The sequence below is a fragment of the Bos taurus genome, chromosome 16 (genome assembly GCF_002263795.3).
Source record: "Bos taurus isolate L1 Dominette 01449 registration number 42190680 breed Hereford chromosome 16, ARS-UCD2.0, whole genome shotgun sequence".
Classification (NCBI taxonomy): domain Eukaryota; kingdom Metazoa; phylum Chordata; class Mammalia; order Artiodactyla; family Bovidae; genus Bos; species Bos taurus.
The window spans coordinates 63,760,374-63,780,694 of record NC_037343.1 but is presented as its reverse complement, the minus strand read 5'-3'; the positions used below and the strand labels follow the sequence as shown (position 1 = coordinate 63,780,694).

General features: G+C 43.4%; 1 protein-coding gene across 2 annotated transcripts in view; it reads left to right on the top strand.

The window, feature by feature from the left end:
• Positions 1-20,321, top strand: part of RGS8 (regulator of G protein signaling 8) — a 96,827-nt gene that overhangs the window by 14,227 nt on the left and 62,279 nt on the right. The window contains exons 1-2 of one of the 2 annotated variants that reach the window (XM_059875821.1): positions 5,083-5,198; positions 5,863-5,979. The gene's annotated coding sequence lies outside the window, so the exon portion shown is untranslated. Of the gene's footprint in view, positions 1-5,082; positions 5,199-5,862; positions 5,980-20,321 lie in introns of those variants that run through there. The other variant, XM_059875820.1, reaches the window with a different exon arrangement.

Genomic DNA, 20,321 nt, shown 5'->3' with positions numbered 1-20,321 from the left:
GCTCACATTTTATGAGGATGAATAAAAAGCAGAATGTCAATTTTATTGCCTTGAAATGTCAGGAAGAGAAAAACTTCAAATCATAAAAAACAGAATTCATCATAAATGATCTTCAATCCAATACTTATAATCTACTGTTCTACATACTCTCTCTATATTAACTCACTTAATTCTCTCACTGATCCTGTGAAGTATGGGTATTATTAGCCCATTCTACAGATGAAGAAACTAAAGCTCTGAGAGATTAACTCATTTATCCAGGGTCACACAGCTAGGAAGTGGTAAAGCAGAACTCAGGCACTTTGACTTGAATTCATTCTCTTAACCAAAGTGTCATTTCTTAAATGAGAGATACCTGAAAATTGCTTAGATGGGGTTTCTGGCACATAGTAAGCATCCCATAAAAGTTAACTCTTACCATCAGTTGCTGGGATGGGATGGGAAATACTGGAGCAAGAGAGAGGGAAGAGCCAATGGGATATTCGTCTTTTACTGTCTCAACCTCTAGAAGAAGGTACCTGGTCCCAGGGATCCAAGAAGCCAGCTTCAGCCAGGAGGGTCCAAGATAACGAACTCCTGTATTAGAAGACTCAGGCCTGGCTGTAGGGCCCCTGGAGTTCAAGGACCTGCTGCAATGCACAGACTGTTGTGGCTGGGCTCCTTCCCCAGATTTCTTCTCATTTTGTAAGGGTGACCATGCAGATGGCTGCAAGAGTTTCTTTAACATTGAGTGCATTACTTTCTGGCTTTGCTGGGAAGGATTGCAGCTGAATGGAAATTTCAGTGGAGGAGCACCTTAGCATTGGCCTTGGGGGTTGTCATAGACTTTGCTCTACCCCTAGGTGAAGATAGGGTTACTTCTGGTGAATACTGGCAAGCATTCTGCAGAGAAAGCTTTAAAATACAAAGCTATTTTCTTTAAAACAAAGGTTTAGAAACCTAAGGGTTTTTCTAGGATTGGCATTGAATGTACAGGCACAAATGAAATTCTTTCCTAAGGGCAATCTGTGCCAGCTTACTGCAATTAACAAAGAAGTACAAACTGCAAGCTACGGAGAAGCCACTGAGTAGGAGTCCCAGGCCCAGATGTTAAAGATTCAGAGAAAAGTCAAGCAGTGCTAATAGCAGTTGTGGAAGCCGAGACAGCTATTTCACTTGTGCCTGCTGCTGCCGCTAAGTCACTTCAGTCGTGTCCGACTCTGTGTGACCCTAGAGACAGCATCCCACCAGGCTCCTCTGTCCGCAGGATTCTTTAGGCAAGAATGCTGGATTGGGTTGCCATTTCCTTCTCCTTACTTGTGCCTAAGTGTTCACAATTTATTAACTAGTTTCTCTGTTGTGCAACCTTTAAAAGGTGTGCAAATCTTAGTTATTCATGAATTGTTAACATTAACGTTCTATTAGTTTAGTGGGGTTGTGTGTTGTTTATTTTTCAAGCTCAGTTAATGTGTCTTTCTTTTGGCTGGGCCTAAGGAAAGCCTGGCTGATTGAGTCACATGATCTCAACCTTGGGCATCACTGTGTAGCCGAGGCTACCAGAGTTGTTGACAGCCAGACTAGTTGAAAATACACTACTTCTAGAATCCCAAGAATACCAGCCATACAAGCTCAACCCTACAACATGGTGCTGTGTATCAGCAAGTTCATTTTTTTGTCCTTCTCCTGACTCCTAGGATTCAGGGGCTCCCACAGCTACCCTGGCCCTTCTTACTGCTCCTCCTCATTTGAGGGGCTCTTGGATCCCAGACCCAGCATTCATCTGCATTCATATCACCATGTCCCAGCTTGTGTGTTCTTTCTCGGGACTCTGCCGGATGACTAGCTTATTTTGCTAGTTTTGAAGATGTGGAAAGATTTAGATGTTCTTCTTGGTCTAAGAAGTGTACAAAGAAGTGTTAAGACACATCTAGTCTGAGTCCAGAGAAGTTAGCAACAGCCCTGTAGGGGAGTGTAGTGAGCATCTGTTATGTTTTGGGTCTGTTTTAGTCATTAACTTCGGGACATATTTCTATAATACTTTTATTATTTTTTAAGATTTTTTTTTGAGGTGGACCATTTCAAAAGTCTTTATTGAATTTGTTATACTATCGCTTCTATTTTGTTTTGGGTTTGGGGCTGCAAGGCATATGGGATCTTAGCATCTTTACCAGGGATTGAACCTGCGCCCCCTGCACTGAAGGGTGAAGCCCCACCACTGGGCCACCGAGGAAGTCATCTCTAATACTTAAAAAATTTAGACTTGTCAGTAGTTCTGAATATACAATGCAAAATTAATCTGAAATTGCATTATATAAAGGAATAATTTACATACATTTTAAAATTGCTCTCATGATATATTGGGTGGCATTACTATTGTGGCTGGCAGCCTCCAACATGGCCCCCAAGGATCCCAGCCTCCTGGTTTCCAGGAGACTTTGTGTCATCGCCTCTCATGATGAGGGACAGTCTGCGGGACCAGAAGAATCCAGCATAGTAGTGGTATGTCGCTTTTGACATTGGTAATAAAAGCTCACAGTTTCTGCCTTGGGCACTCTCTTACTCCTTTGCTCATATTCTCTCTTTCTGTCTCTGTCCCTCTTGCTCTCAGTGTCTCTTGAATCACTACTTTGGGGGAAGTCAGCTTCCTTGTCAGGAAGAAACTCAGGCAGCCAATGGAACCAAGCCCATGCAGTGAGAAACTGAGGCCTGAGGACCGACAACTGGACTGTGAATTTGCAGGAACCTGAGTCAGAACCATCCGCACTCCTGGATTCCTGAACCTCATGAAACCATGATGTGAAATCATACATATTGATTAAGTTTTGGAGCATGTAATTGGTTAAATTGTTCGCCCGAAATCATGCCCACTCAGAACCTCAGAATGTGACCTTATTTGAAAATAGACCCTTTGCAAATGTTATTAGTTAAGATGAGGTCATACCAGGGTAGGATGAGTCATTAAGCCAGTGACTGGTGTCTTTATAAGCAGAGGAGAGGATATACAGAGATGCAAGCAAGAAGGCCGTGTGATGATGGAGGCAGTGTAGTCATTCTGTTGGATACTGAGTTCTGTTGTACTGAGCGGGGTTGGCAGGGGAGTGAGAATGATGCTGAAAAGTCAGGGTTAGTGCACCTCTGCAGAGAAGGCAATGGCACCCCACTCCAGTACTCTTGCCTGGAAAATCCCATGGACGGAGGAGCCTGGTGGGCTGCAGTCCATGGCGTCGAGAAGAGTCAGACATGAGTGAGTGACTTCACTTTCACTTTTCACTTTCATGCATTGGAGAAGGAAATGGCAACCCACTCCAGTATTCTTGCCTGGAGAATCCAAGGGACAGATGAGCCTAGTGGGCTGCCATCTATGGGGTCGCACAGAGTCAGACACGACTGAAGCGACTTAGCAGCAGCAGTGTACCTCTGAGAGCCCTGAATGACCAGGTGAAGAACTTTGAATTTATTTAGTAGCTAGTGGGGTATCAGTGGATGATTTTTGAGCAGAGAAATGAGACATTATCCTTTCCATGGATAGTTTCATTTTAAGAGAAAACCTAAAGCTTTAAAAAGATTTATACTCTTACATAATAGGAATTTAAGGTCATAGAGCAGGTTAGTGAAGATATTTGTGAAAGAGCTTTCAACAGTCTCAAATCACACCATGTAGGTCCACTTCTTTCTTACGACTAGTCATTTTCCTATATTAATCTGAGGTTAAATTCAGTCACTTTTCAAAAACCCATTTGCAACTTTTGGGATGCTGAAATAGAAATTATAAAGGCTCAAAGGGAGAAAAAGGAAAGGAAAAAAAAAGTGAAAAAAGACTTTTTTCCTCTTCAAATCTCCTTTATCTTTTGGAAAAAATTTAAAATGCTGAATAAAATATTAAAGATAAATTTTTTATAACAATGATAAAACTATCAGATGATTTAAAAGAGAAACATCTGAGGAAGCAGAAATTGTATGAATAGCACAGAAACTAAGACCAATTATGCCTACTCTGATTGGAGCCTAGGGTAAGTGGAATAAATTAGATTGGAAAGAATGGGGGGTGGTATGGTCAAATTAGACAGCGAGATTAGAGGAAAAAGACAATTTTGTGAGCAATCCAGTTAGAGCATGTAGCATATTTTATATCCTTTGCTATTAACAGCTGTAAATTATAGAAACATATTGCATTAATATTGATTTCTCTGCTTTACATTTTTTCCTCTTTCCCCAATCTGTACAAATGAAAAAGAGCCTTTTCCTTTGGATTTGAGAATTTCCAGAAGCTTTATATTTCTGGCTTCAAGGTATCCTATTTCTCCTACATCCACCTCAATTTTCTTCTTTTTGGTATCACTTATAAAAGTACGTTTCCTTTTAATAAATGAATTATTAGAAAGGATATGATTTTTAATTCTCTTGTCAGAGGAAATTTTCTCTGGTTTTGATTTCTGTGATAGAGGAAAAATGACCATAAGTGCTAATACTCTCTTTGCAGGAGGAAGGCTGCTCAGTGCTGTTCAGCTCCTGTCCTTGGGTGGAGAGGGCAGGAAAGGAAGCAAACAGAGAGAACAAAGGGCTGGGAATAATAATGAGACACTGGGACTGGTGGGAAATGAGGAGCTGCTGAGACACGGGAGACCTGGGTTAGGGGCCTATGTGGGGACATTGTAGTCACTGCTGGAGGCAGTTGGAGTGGGAAAGAATGATTTTTAAAAGTAATTTTAAGACAGTTTTGATTTGGGATAAGAGCTGTCAAACCTACCTCTGAATCTCTTGCACTTTCCCATAACAACCTCTTGTTTTCATCTGATGCTCTTACAGTCAGATTTGTGAATGTGCCTGTGTCTTTCTAATTTGTCAATGGATTGGTCTCATTTCTCACCTGGATTCAGGTGAGAGGAGAGTTCCTTAAGATGGCCTAGTTTTATTTGGGTCACTTTATTTTGATAAGTACACATACTATGGCAATTAAAACTGTAGAAAGACTTTCTGTAAAAGAGAGTTGTGATATTAGGTATCAAACCGTGTTTTTATTCTTTAGTTCCTCTCCTATTGTTCTAGGGTTCTGGATTCTGTGTTATTTAACATGTACTCATGAGCTCATCCTCTCAGCTGTCTCCACTGATTTTCTCCTTTCTGAGCAGTTTAGGTGATGTCTCCAGCCACTGAGGTATTATGGCCACCATCATGCCAAGGATGTCTGCTCAAGGCTCTCTTGCTGATATCCAACCAAGGTGTGGCTGACTTGGAAAATGTTGCTAATATTAAGTGAAGGCTTTGCCCCTATTCCCTTATGAAGATGTCTGTGATGTCTCTGAAGGGACCATGGTGCTGCCTGTCCTTGGTATCTCCAGCCTTTCACATTCCAGATGCAGTTGCTGGTTGTCCACTGCACCAGCTGTTGAATCTGTTCTGCTCCCTTTAGCTTTTTACCCCAGTCCCCACTCTCTAGGACTCAGATATGAGACCATGATTGTAGGAGAACCTGAGAACCCTGAGAAACAGAACCCTGGCCAGCCTCAAAAATGCTCCTTCAACACTGCTGTGTCCTGGGGTCAACTCTGCCTAAGCTTAGGACATATTCTGTCCCCCGTGGTGCTTTAGCCCCTCGTGTGAAGCTTGTCACAGCTCTGGTCATGCTTAGACTTGTCTAAATCTCAGTATGCAGTTTAGTCCCTCATCCCAGCTTCATGGACGACAGTTTTCACAGTTTCTCTTCTCTCATTTGATGAAATGTTAATGAATATACTGTTAGGATAATAGGTTTCTGTCTCATCACTGATAAGATTTCCAGTTTTGAGACAGAGATGGTTTGTCTCTGTTATTTAAATTTCCACTTCTGTATTTGTTTATTTGTTCATTCAACATATATTTAATTAGCAATTACTATCCATCTAGGAATTGAGGAGCTACCAGCGATCAAGACAGACAACATTCCTCCCTTCCTGGAACTTTCTTTCTCATGCGGGAAGCAGACAATAAAGAAGTCAAGCAGCAATGTAATTTGAGATCCTGGTAAGTTCTCAGAGGAAAATACAACAGGAAAGGAACTCAAGAGTAACAGTGGGAGGGACTTCCCTGGTGGCCCAGTGGTTGAGAATCTGCCTTGCAATGCAGGGGATGTGGGTTTGATCCCTGATCCGGGAACTAAGATCCCACATGTCACCGTGTGAGAACTGCTGAGCCTGAGCGCTCCTGGATGGAGCACATGTGTTGAAACTAAGAACTAACACAGCCAAATAAATAACTAAATAAAATCAGAAAAAGAGTAACAGTGGGTTGGGGGGCACTGTTTGAGACTGGGTGGTCCATCAGGGCAGATCTCTCTCTCAGAGCTGCTGAAACATGAGACTTTTAGTCCTTTTAATGGCTAAACACCCTTAATCTGGGGTATTGTCAGCGAAATGAGCTGGAGAGCTGATTTTGTCTGTGTGTTGAGGTCAGAGTCATCATTTTATTTTACCAATTTCAGTTCAAGTCATTGGTAGATAAAAGGAAGGAGATGCCTGTTGGTTGGTTCTAGGAGGAAAGATGAGCCCAATTCTTTTCCATAGGGAAGTTATTGATGTTTCCAGTAGCCTTTTCTATATCCACCTATTCTCTCCCCAAACAGCCTCAACTTTCTCCTTCAGTTGAGGCTGAATTTGAGCACAATTTTCACTTTCTTATAACAGGACATCATGTGGCCTTCATCTAACTATGTAGACACAACTAAATATATTTCTTCAAATAAAAAAATGCACTGGGCCTTTTCTCGGTGCTTGTATCATCTCCCTAATTCTGTGCAGATGAGTGTCCTGGCCAGAAAGCCAGTTATCGTAAAGTCACCCAGAGTGACTGAATAACAACAATAATGAACGTTGAGGCAGTCCGAGCATGGGTTGCAGAAGAATTTCCAGTCACAGGGCATTTCAGAAAGGAGGGAGTTTATCAAGAACAAAGAGCAGAGATAAAGTGGGCCCTGCAAGCGCAATGGGCGGACAACTCTTGAGAGTTGAGCATTTTTGTGAGTTAATAGCCAATTTTTATAGCCTCAAGACAAAGAAAATTCCTGGTGAAAGGTTGGCGTTAGGGGATTGGTCGAGGTGCTCTAGGGTGTTTACTGAGTGGGCATCTTTACTTAATCGGGAGTCAGGAAGCTTGTTTATCCAGGGCCTTTTGGCAACGGTTAGAAAGGGGCAGGATATAAAACCAACACACAGAAATCCCTTGCATTCCTATACACTAATAATGAGAAAATAGAAAGAGAAATTAAGGAAACAATTCCATTCACCATTCCAATGAAAAGAATAAAATACTTAGGAATATATCTACCTAAAGAAACTAAAGACCTATATATAGAAAACTATAAAACACTGGTGAAAGAAATCAAAGAGGACACTAATAGATGGAGAAATATACCATGTTCATGGATTGGAAGAATCAATATAGTGAAAATGAGTATACTACCCAAAGCAATCTATAGATTCAATGCAATCCCTATCAAGCTACCAATGGTATTCTTCACAGAGCTAGAACAAATAATTTCACAATTTGTATGGAAATACAAAAAACCTCGAATAACCAAAGCTATCTTGAGAAAGAAGAATGGAACTGGAGGAATCAACCTGCCTGACTTCAGGCTCTACTACAAAGCCACAGTCATCAAGACAGTATGGTACTGGCACAAAGACAGAAATATAGATCAATGGAACAAAATAGAAAGCCCAGAGATAAATCCATGCACATATGGACACCTTATCTTTGACAAAGGAAGCAAGAATATACAATGGATTAAAGACAATCTCTTTAACAAGTGGTGCTGGGAAAACTGGTCAACCACTTGTAAAAGAATGAAACTAGAACACTTTCTAATGCCATACACAAAAATAAACTCAAAATGGATTAAAGATCTAAATGTAAGACCAGAAACTATAAAACTCCTAGAGGAGAACATAGGCAAAACACTCTCCGACATACATCACAGCAGGATCCTCTATGACCCACCTCCCAGAATATTGGAAATAAAAGCAAAAATAAACAAATGGGACCTAATTAAACTTAAAAGCTTCTGCACAACAAAGGAAACTATAAGCAACATGAAAAGACAGCCTTCAGAATGGGAGAAAATAATAGCAAATGAAGCAACTGACAAACAACTAATCTCAAAAATAACAAGCAACTCCTACAGCTCAATTCCAGAAAAATAAATGACCCAATCAAAAAATGGGCCAAAGAACTAAATAGACATTTCTCCAAAGAAGACATACAGATGGCTAACAAACACATGAAAAGATGCTCAACATCACTCATTATCAGAGAAATGCAAATCAAAACCACTATGAGGTACCATTTCACATCAGTCAGAATGGCTGCGATCCAAAAGTCTACAAGCAATAAATGCTGGAGAGGGTGTAGAGAAAAGGGAACCCTCTTACACTGTTGGTGGGAATGCAAACTAGTACAGCCACTATGGAGAACAGTGTGGAGATTCCTTAAAAAACTGGAAATAGAACTGCCTTATGATTCAGCAATCCCACTGCTGGGCATACACACCAAGGAAACCAGAATTGAAAGAGACACATGTACCCCAATGTTCATCGCAGCACTGTTTATAATAGCCAGGACATGGAAGCAACCTAGATGTCCATCAGCACATGAATGGATAAGAAAGCTGTTGTACATATACACAATGGAGTATTACTCAGCCATTAAAAAGAATACATTTGAATCAGTTCTAATGAGGTGGATGAAACTGGAGCCTATTATACAGAGTGAAGTAAGCCAGAAAGAAAAACACCAAATACAGTATATTAATGCATATATATGGAATTTAGAAAGATGGTAACAATAACCCTGTATACGAGACAGCAAAAGAGACACTGATGTATGGAACAGTCTTTTGGACTCTGTGGGAGAGGGAGAGGGTGGGATGATTTGGGAGAATGGCACTGAAATATGTATAATATCATATATGAAACGAGTCGCCAGTCCAAGTTCGATGCACGATAGTGGATGCTTGGGGCTGGTGCACTGGGATGACCCAGAGGGATGGTATGGGGAGGGAGGAGGGAGGAGGGTTCAGGATGGGGAACACATGTATACCTGTGGCAGATTCATTTTGATATATGGCAAAACCAGTACAATATTGTAAAGTTAAATAAAATAAAATTAAAAAAAAAAACTAAAAAAAAAAAAAAAAGAAAGGGGCTCAGTCCGCTTCGGAGGTGACCTTGGTTCTGGCTCCGCTTCTGCAGTCTTGGTGCAAGGCCTCGCGCCTGTGGCTTTGGGGCAGGACTCAACAATGAATACATTCTGGCTATTATTATTCTATTTCACTGTGGTAGACCCTAATATTGCCAGCCCATAGCCACTCCTGTCTTCCATGCAAAGAAAATCATGAATCTGTATGGCTCTCAGTCAACCAAGGGACTTGGCAAGTTGTCCCTCTCCCCATCCCTGGAAGATAGTTCATGTCTGTTCTCTGCCACAGGCTTTCAAATGTGGTCCCAGCATCAGCATCATTTGGGAACTTACTATAAATGCAGAATTTCAGGCCCTACCACAGATCTATTGAATCAAAAGCTTAGGGTAGAGCCCAGCAGTCTGTTTTAACAAATCCTCTGAATGACTCCCATCTGGGCTAAAGCTTGAAAACCATTGATCTAAAGCAATTGTGTTAATCTTACTCTTCTTTCCAATAACTAGGTTGAACATGGACATTTGACTCAATCTTGCTCTCTAGGGCTAGAAATGAGATGGGGAGGGGAAGAGTACTAAAGTTTGCTTTACCAGTGTAAAAAGGTGCATGGGATTAACTGTCTTCCCTTTTATTTTATTTTTTGACTGTTCCCTGTAGCATCTTAGTTCCCTGTGTGTACGTGTTCAGTCGCTTCAGTCGTGTCCGACTATGTGCGACCCTATGGACTACAGCCTGCCAGGCGCCTCTGTCCATGGGATTCTCCAGGCAAGAATACCGGAGTGGGTTGTCATGCCCTTCTCCAGGGGATCTTTCCGACCCAGGGATCGAACCTGCATCTCTTAGCATCTACCTGCATTGGCAGGCGGGTTCTTTACCACTATCGCCACCTGAGAAGCCCCTGACCAGGGATCAAACCCATACCCTCTGCACTGGAAGCAGAGGCTTAACCAGTGGACTTTCAGGGAAGTCACAATAACGGCCTTCTTTGAAGGAAGCTGCTGGTTGTGTGTGAGACACCTGGTCCTATTCCTGCCACTTTGAGACTGTGAGGAAGAGGTTTTCTAAGAGAGGCAGAGCAGAAGGATGGAAAGCACTGGGATCTTTGTTGGTGCTGCTCAAGTGCTGCATTAGCCAACCTCCAGACGTCCTTTTATGTGCTGTACTAAAATTGTTGATATTTAAGTCATTTTCAATTGGGTTTTTTCATTTATAGCTGAAAGAAAACTCACTGATATTCCCACATAACGGTTGTCTCTTATGTAAACCAATGCTCTTTAAATGTAGAAAGATTATGGTGCACTGAAAATGTGAGCTTTAATCACAGAAATTATTATTTTAGTTGTTTCTAAACCTATTTATATTTGTTTAGTTTTGTTGGTGGTGGAGTGGCAAAGCATATGCTGTTTTTTTTTCCGCCTTGCTTCTGAATGGTCCAAGAAGATGCCAAACACCTGGATGAAAAAACACTCAATTTCTCATATGCGTGAAATGATCTGAATGTTTGGCTTCTGAAAATGAAACATCTGGAGCAAGAAGCAGTGTTTTCACTTTTCAGCAATATTTTGGTATTATGTGGAAACTGTTACTAAGCAAAACCGGGAATAAAGAATTTACACAAGAAGTGGGACCACCCAAGAGCAACCCTGGCAAGCTGTCCTGCCTATACAGCAGTTCATTCATTCATTTAAAATCATTTAAAAGAACTCAACATATGACACGGGCAGAGCATTGTGTGATACAGATGTAGTGAGGTCATATGTTAAGAATGAAGTCGGGGACTTAAACACAGTCTTTTTATTCCAGGAACATTCAGTTAAGTGGTGAGCAACTGGTATCATAAAATACGTAAGCAGTGACATGGCAGAGATCGGTAAGACGTTCGTGGGGGTATGGAGAAGGGAACTGCCATTCATCCGTTTATTAAACATATCCATTGCGTGTTTGATGATACTAGATGCCATTTCAGTTTTGCGGTGCAGTGATAAGCATGACAAGATGTGTCCCCAACGTTCATGAAGTTATCGGTCTAATGGGAAAGATGTGACTGTATAAACACACAAGTAAACACACAATTATAAATTCAGATAAAGTGATGAAAGAGAAAGACTGCGTTAGAGAGAGAGAGAGTAAATGGGGTGATGTAAGTTATATACTTGGGGGAGGGTCAGGAAAGGACTGTCTGAGGATATGACATTTAAACTGAGACCTGAAGGGTGAGTGGGAGAGAGCATGATTAAGTTTGGGAAGATGAGGGGGAGAAAAGGTTAGAAAAATCATCTTACAGGAAGTGGCACTAAAGCTGAGTCTCAGAAGTTCAAATTGGTGCGGTAGAAAATGTCTCTACTTGTTCATATAAAGAAGATTGTAAGGAATATACCCAAAATACTAACAAGATGTTGTCTGTGCACGATGGGATTATATATACTTTTAGTTTTCTTGTTCTAGTTTTCTTTATTAACTATATTTTCCATGTGCTCTTTTTTCTAAAACAATAAGACATTACTTTAAAAAAGTAAGGACAACACTGTGAAGCAACTATACCACAATAAAAATGTTTTTAAAAAGGTAAGAAAAGAGGGATAAATGGTTGTTTTCATACAGGCGATGGTGGGTGGAGATTGGGGCATGTGTATCTGGTCGTGAGAAGTCGTATGGCCAGGCAACAGTCTGGAATATTTAAATGAGTGCTAGTCGCCAATAGCTTCTTACAACTATGACATGGCAGCGGGGGTGGGAAGTGATATGGCACAGAGCACTAGGCAAGAGGTCAGATCAGGGAGGACTGTGTCATCAGGGAGCGTTTCAAGTCCATCCCTAGTCTCTGGGGGGAGTAAGGTGATCAGATCTGTGTTTTAGTGACCCCCTCCCTCCCCTGGTGACAGTGAGGAGATATGTGGGACATCGGCAGCCATCAAGGTGAGCAATGTCTGGCAGGGTGGGGAGGTGTTTTAAAGCCCCACATTCAATGGAACGACCTGAGGTTTATTCTTAGCTCTTCTCCATGGTTTGTTTTTTTTCATTTTAATGTTATTTATTTATTTTTTTCACACCAAAACCATTTTATATTGGGGTACAGTCGATTAACAATGTGATAGTTTCAGGTGAACAGTGAAGGGACTCAACTGTACAAAAACCTATTGTACAGCACATGGAACTCTGCTCAATGTTATGTGCCAGGCTGGCTGGGAGAGGGGTTTGGGGGACAACAGGTGTATGTATATCTCCATGGTTTGTTGATAAATCTGACAATTCTCGTCCGTACAGATCAATGTGGCTGAGTTAACTGATGAAAACATTAACTTCAGATGATGAATTTGACCAGTCTGATGCCAAATAACTGGGTGGGAGCAAGTGTCTGTTTCAGCTGTGTGTTTCCCTGAGGCACGGACCCAGTGTCCCTTTACCACGGTCTTCACCAGGGTTCCCATGTGGATCTCACTGGGGCAGGAGTACCTGTCCTTTCCCTACCTTAGTGAGAGATCAGCAAGAGGTAACATCTGTAGAATGATTGATTTCCTCAGACACAAAACCCCCTGAAATATCAACTGTCATTGTTATTTGCTCTGATATCAGCTTTTTGTGCAGGTTTTAATTTTATCTGTTCGTTTCAACCAAATTTGAAGTCTCCATGACTACAATAGAAGAACAGAAGGAAAAGAATGCTTTTCTGTTGGAACATCCTAAATGGTATTGTTTCTTGTAAAATGTGAATATTTTAAAGGATGCCCACATTTTTAAAAGGTGTAAATGCTGTTCATATGGTGCTCCAAGCCAGGGACATTTTTATGTTCTAGCTGTGGGTGATACCTGAACACATTGAAAAGATGTATCAATAAGGGTTCTAGAAACAGACAAAAAGATAGCAGGATTTTATAGTAGAATTCAGATGCAACAAGGTACATTTATTTATCTAGCTTCTAGGACAGGGTCTGGCTCTCTGAGACCTGAGTAATGTGATCAACTGTGGCCAGGAATTGCTGTCCAAGCGGTTTACATCCTGAATGCCTGAGTAAAAATTTCAGAAAAATTTGTCATGTTTTCATGGACTCTTCATGGGTGTATGGTTAAGTTTCCCATCATGATTATGACATGATGATGTCCTTGAAAAACGTTTTCAAGAGGCAATGAGTGTATTTGAGGCTTTGCAATTAGATTTGAGTTCCAGCTCTTTCATTGACTATTTGTGTGACCTTGGACAAGTCCCTTAACATGCCAGACTCGTCTGTTTAGTGGGAGTAACAAAGCCCACCTTGAGGATTATTATAGGAGATAAGAATATAATATTTATAAAGTGCCTGGCATTTAATAAGCATTTAATTATTATCCTTACTGCTCTTAAACAGCAGAGAGTTGTGCTTTCAGCTACTCAAGAATTTTGATTTCTAAACCTAACACGGTTGAAAATCTCTGGGATGGGGGGAAGCAAAGGAGGAGAATAGGGATTGGCATGGTGAAAAGCCCACGTTAGGATTCTGATGCTCAGAGAGCTGAGATCCCAGGTCCTGGCAGCATCTGGGGATTTTGGGAATTTAGCCAACATACTCAATGGATGTGAGTCTGAGTGAACTCCAGGAGTTGGTGATGGACAGGGAGGCCTAGCGTGCTGCGATTCATGGGGTCGCAAAGAGTCGGACACGACTGAGCGACTGAACTGAACTGACTGACTGATGGGGCCAGCATACCCCTGACTGTTGAGGCAGAAGCCAAGTGCTTGGCACAGAGATTAGGGTGAAGCCAGGCTGCAGCATCACTTAGCTGGATGGTCCCAGAGCTCGAGGTGGGGTCAGTGCTGGCTGACCCTGGTCCCTGAGTAGCTGTCTTGATATTTTCACTGGTGTGTGTCCCCGGCCACTGCTCAGCCCTCCTTTCCTCCCTCCTGGGTCTTGTCCTAGTCGGGTGTTCTGCTTCCAGTCAGGTACCCAGCCTGTGTCCTATTTCATTTCTCAGCGTAAGGAGAGCAAACGACTGCAGATGTAAGGTATTTGCTAAAAAGGTGGGACCTGTGTTATTTTGAAAAAGACTCTCAGAAACTGGAAGAATGACATTTTGGTGGCAGAACAATAGGCAACAGGTTGATGTTTGGGTCGGGGGCTCTGTGGCGTTTGTGATTGGGATAAACCAGCAGGCACTAGCTACACATTCTGCTCAGAAGGCCTGCTGCTGCTGCTGCTGCTAAGTCGCTTCAGTCGTGTCCGACTCTGTGCGACCCCATAGACGGCAGCCCACCAGGCTCCCCCGTCCCTGGGATTCTCCAGGCAAGAACACTGGAGTGGGTTGCCATTTCCTTCTCCAATGCATGAAAGTGAAAAGTCAAAGTGAAAGTGAAGTCGCTCAGTCATGTCTGACTCTGCGACCCCATGCACTGCAGCCCAGCAGGCTCCTCCATCCATGGGATTTTCCAGGCAAGAGTACTGGAGTGGGGTGCCATTGCCTTCTCCGTGAAGGCCAGTGCTCACCAAATGTAGTGTTTTCAATCACGTTCCTCTTACCTGGAGGAGGTGAATGATCAGGGGCGTGGCTCTGTGCAGGGGGCATTGGTTCATCACCTGTTCCTTTCCAGGCTGACGCAGTGATGTTACTTGCAGAGCAAGGTGCTTGTGTGATGCGCTACTGCCTCATCTGTCTGCTCAACTCAGGAGTCCCATACACGGGGGTGGCTGCCAGTGTCTTTGTACTTCACGATTTGGGACCCACAGCTGTGGTTGTTCTAATGATGCCTCTGGCTTTTTTTTTTTTTAATGTTTATCTTGGCTGTGCTGGGTCTTAGTTGCGGCATGCTGGATCTAGTTCCCTGACCAGGGATCAAACCCAGTCCCTCTGCGCTGGGATCTCAGAGTCTTAGGGCCTGGACCACCAGGGAAGTCCTGCCTTTGGCTTTTTGATGCCTGATGCTCTGTACTGACATGAAGTGATGGGTCTGGAGAGGAGAGGCAGAGAGTACTCTATAAACGTGGAAAAACGCTATAATGGGAGGTTTATTTTCAGAGACTTTGTGGATTTCTGGACAATGTGGGAATAATGTTACCACTGCCTACATTTTTGGAACCATTTTCTGGTTTTCGAGCCCTGTGTTAAGCACTTTTCATGATGTACTGGGCACCTGTTGTTCTTGCTGGACCTGCATTCCTCCTGGTCTCTGGTTACAGCTTTTGATTTTCCTCTTGGGACCTACCCAGCTCCTGGAACAGGTACTCAAGGGGGCTCCTCTTCACTCCATTGGTGAAGCAGGGATTCCCTCCACAGGATTATGGGGGTGGCTGGACACAGGATGCCTGACACCACACAGGAGAGACTGATAGTTTATTAGTGACGTGGACTCACAGGCTGGGAGAGGAAGACAGCACAGGCCACACAGAGTCACACAGGGGCTGCACACAGGAAGAGACTGATCCAGCAGGGGCTGTGGGAGGCACACTTTATAGTGTCAAGAGGATGAGGTACCCGCTGATTCCCATGTGAGGACGTGATCGGGTTGTTTGAATAATTCCATGAGCTGGCAGGGAACTGAAATCAGCAACTCAGGGATAGGCAGGAATTGCACTTGGTTTGTTTGATAAGGAGGGTCAGTCATTTGGATCAGTTCAGTTCAGTTCAGTCGCTCAGTTGTGTCCGACTCTTTGCGCCCCCGTGGACTGAAGCACACCAGGCTTCTCTGTCCATCACCAACTCCCAGAGCTTGCTCAAACTCATGACCATCAAGTCAGTGATGCCATCCAACCATTTCATACTCTGTCATCCTCTTCTCCTCCTGCCTTCAATCTTTCCCAGCATCAGGGTCTTTTCCAATGAGTCAGTTCTTCGTATCAGGTGGCCAAAAGATTGGAGCTTCAGCTTCAGCGTCAGTCCTTCCAATGAATATTCAGGACTAATTTCCTTTAGGATGGACTGGTTGGATCTCCTTGTAGTCCAAGGGACTCTCAAGAGTCTTCTCCAAAACCACAGTTCAAAAGAATCAATTCTTCAGTGCTCAGCTTTCTTTATAGTCCAACTCTCACATCCATCCATGATTATTGGAAAAACCATAGCTTTGACTAGACAGACCTTTGTTGGCAAAGTAATGTCTCTGCTTTTTAATATGCTTGTCTAGGTTGGTCATAGCTTTCCTTCCAAGAAGCAAGCATCTTTTAATTTCATGGCTGCAGTCACCATCTGCAGTGATTTTGGAGTCCAAGAAAATAAAATCTGTCACTGTTTCCATTGTTTCTCCATCTATTTGCCATGGAGTGATGGGACCAGAAGCCATGATCTTAGTTTTCTGAATGTTGAGTTTTAAGCCAGCTTTTTCATTCTCCTCTTTCACTTTCATCAAGAGGCTCTTTAGTTCCTCTTCACTTTCTGCCATAAGGGTGGTGTCACCTGCATATCTGAGGTTATTGATATTTCTCCCAGCAATCTTGATCCCAGCTTGTGCGTCATTCAGCCCGGCATTTCATATGATGTACTCTGCATATAAGTTAAATAAGCAGGGTGACAATATACAGCCTTGATGTACTCCTTTCCTGATTTGGAATCAGTCTGTTTTTCTATGTCCAGTTCTAACTGTTGCTTCCTGACCTGCATACAGATTTCTCAGGTGGCAGGTCAGGTGGTCTGGTATTCCTATCTCTTGAAGAATTCTCCACAGTTTGTTGTGATCCACACAGTCAAAGGCTTTGGCATAGTCAATAAAGCAGAAGTAAATGGTTTTTTTTGAACTCTCTCACTTTCTAAATGATCCAACAGATGTTGGCAATTTGATCTCTGCTTCCTCTGCCTTTTCTAAAACCAGTTTGAACATCTGGAAGTTCAGGGTTCACATACCATTGAAGCCTCTCTTGGAGAATTTTGAGCATTGCTTTGCTAGCATGTGAGATGAGTGCAATTGTGTGGTAGTTTGAGTATTCTTTGGCATCACCCTTCTTTGGGATTGGAACGAAAACTTGCCTTTTCCAGTCCTGTGGCCACTGCTGCCTTTTCCAAATTTGCTGGCATGTTGATTGCGGCACTTTCACAGAATCATCTTTTAGGATTTGAAATAGCTCAACTGGAATTCCATCGCCTCCACTAGCTTTGTTCGTATGATGCTTCCTAAGGCCCACTTGACTTCACATTCCAGGATGTCTGGCTCTAGGTGAGTGATCACACCATTGTGATTATCTGGGTCATGAAGATCTTTTTTGTATAGTTCTTCTGTGTATTCTTGCCACCTCTTCTTAATATCTTCTGCTTTTGTTAGGTCCATACCATTTCTGTCCTTTATTGTGCCCATCTTTGCCTGAAAAATCATTTGGCTAGGGGGCCCAATTTGCAGGAGCAGAAAGGGAGGAGAATTGTGGTTAGATCAGTCAAAGCCCTCCAATTTTCCCCAGATGTCAAGGCACATATAATATTGGGTCGTAATTTTAAATTCTTTTTTTTTTTTGCTGCACTGCATGGCATATGGGATCTTAGTTTCCTGACCAGGGATCAAATCTGTGACCCCTGCATTAGAAGAATGGAGTCTTAACCACTGGATTGCCAGGGGAAATCCCTGGGTCTTAATTTTAGGCTTTATACCACACATGTAATTTCTGTGTCCTCCACCATTAACAAAGACAGGTGTGTGATCTGTCCTGGACCTATCAAGCTCTTTCTCTTGCAAATACAAAACCTGAGTTGAGTGAAACAAGGTGGGAACAGGGAATGGAGCTGATGAATCCCAACAGGGCTGCCCTAAGGACAGTGTTCGTTTCTGTAACCTGGAATCTTGGTGTTTCCCAGCCTTTTCTAGGACCTCAAGTGAAGCCGCTGTCGTGTCCAACTCTTTGCGACCCCATGGACTGTAGCCCACCAGGCTCCTCTGTCCATGGGATTCTCCAGGCAAGAACACTGGAGTGGGTTGCCATTTCCTGGACCTCAGTATCTAGTTTTTTCCCTTCACTCTGTGTGCAATCTTGTTGGACAAGCTGTCCAGAGTTGGAGTCTGTTGCTGTAGGTGTTTCATGCTGATTGGACACCATGACCACTAAGGGACACATAATTTTTGTTATCTCTATTTTAAAGAGGAGAAAACTGAGGCAAAGAAATGTGGAAGTTGCTTGAGCTCACAGAGCAATCAAGGGGCAGGGGTGAGATTTGAAAAAATAAGAATTAACTTGACAATACTTTGCAACTCAGTATCTTTTTCTTAAAGTCAGGGAATAGGTAGCTTGTCCCAAGTAGACAGGGGAAGGCCAGTGAGTATTATCCAGGGCCAAAGCCTGGTCATCCCATGGTATGTCATACAGTCTTTGGCCCTTTGGAGTAACTTGCCGTTCACCAGGAGCGAAGGAAATGCAGTCCTTGGATCCTAAAGGCGATCAGATGTGAGGTGCCACCTAGATGTGGAGACTGTAATTAGAGAGAGGAAAGGTCTTTGTCTTCAACTGGCTCAGATGGGTGTAAGCCAGGTGTACATTCTGACCCCAGTGGCAAGGGTGTGCATGTGTGTGTGTGTGTGTGTGTGTGTGTGCAGGTGCACTTGTACATATTCATAGTTCAGATTCCTGAATCTTTTCCTTCACTAAGCACTCCAGCCTGGTCTTTGGTGAGCAAAGAGAGAACAGCTGAGGAGGGCAAAATTGGTTCGAGTGGCAATGATGAGATCCTAGGTTTTTCCACTAAAACATAAGATCCATAAAATTAGGAAAGTGAGAGTAGACAATATCCTATAAGGAATAAAAAAAAAAAACCCAACTTATACATAAAAGCACATGTGCAGAAGTAGGAAGAAAATCAGGAAAAAGAAGAGCCTCTCAAACCAAAGAAAGAAAGATGAGGAGAAGGAGGGCGGTTAGGTCACTCTTCCTTTCTGGGTCACAGGATGCTGGCCGGCCGAGTGTTCCGCACAGGGGAGTCCTCTTTCCACTGTGCTCTGTTTGCAGAGAGCTGCTTTTAGGGGAGCTGTGCGTCAGCCAGCAGATGCTGGAAGCACCGTGTCCCCTTGGATGTTCAGAGGTCGTCACTTCAGGACATGCAGCTCTGGGCTGTGGGCTGAGAACCGCTGGTGGCCATGAGCCTTGTTCTCTGCCTGAGCCCCAGTTGACTCCCCGGAGTTGGCAGTCTGTGGTTCTTTCTTTTCTTTTTAATATTTATTTGGCTGTGCCAGGTCTTAGTTATAGCAGGTGGGATCTTTGATCTTTGATGTGGCAGGTGGGGTCTAGTTCCCTGACCAAGGATCGAACCTGGGCCCCCAGCACTGGGAACATGGAGTTTGAGCCACTGGACCACCAGGGAAGTCCCCAGTCTGTGATTCTGCAGCGTCTGAGTGCCCTGATGCAGAAGAACACAACGGACCAGGGAAGTCCCCAGTCTGTGATTCTGCAGCGTCTGAGTGCCCTGATGCAGAAGAACACAACGGACCAGGGAAGTCCCCAGTCTGTGATTCTGCAGCGTCTGAGTGCCCTGCTGCAGAAGAACACGACGGGTCTCTGTCTGGAGCCAGTCTGGTGGTAGGAGAGATGGAGTTGTGCTAACACATGTGGAGCTAAAATTACCCTGCCCTTATTTCTGCAGCTGAAAGACACATACTGTGAAAGTCATGGGCATTATGCTGTCAGTCCATGGATGGCTTCAAGGCCCTTGTCTGAACCCTGATTTCATCCCAGGGTGGGGGAGCCCAGGCACGCCTCCGTGGAGACGGCAGCTCTTTGGCTCAGGGCTGACAGCTGACACGTCAGTCTCTCCTGCATGCCTCTCCTTGTAGGACACTGTGGGGCCCAGGCCAGGGTTTCCTTTCCACCACCTCCTGGGAGGTGGTGTGGGCAGAAACTCTGTAGTCAGGTTGCATTGTTTAGGGAAGAGGCTGGAGTGAAGACACACAAACGACAGAAATAAAGTGCTCAGTAAATTTAATGTGCTTGAATCAACCCCCAGTGACCCCCCACCCCTCGCCCCGGTCCATGGAAAAATTGTCTTCCATGAAACCCATCCCTGGTGCCAGAAGGACTGGGGATCCATGCTCCAAGCCATGTGGGGTTGTCATGTTCTTTTCTTGTTCTTACCAATACTTAGTTTTAGAACGGGATCTGAAACAAATTCTCACTGAGATGTAAATGACAGACAGTCTAAAGTGTTACCTCTGCAGGGGAATTTGGCTTTGGAAATAAAATACTCCCACATTAATTTTAAGAGTAGAGAAGGCATTTCTGGGGATATCAGGTTTTCCTACCTAGGTGGT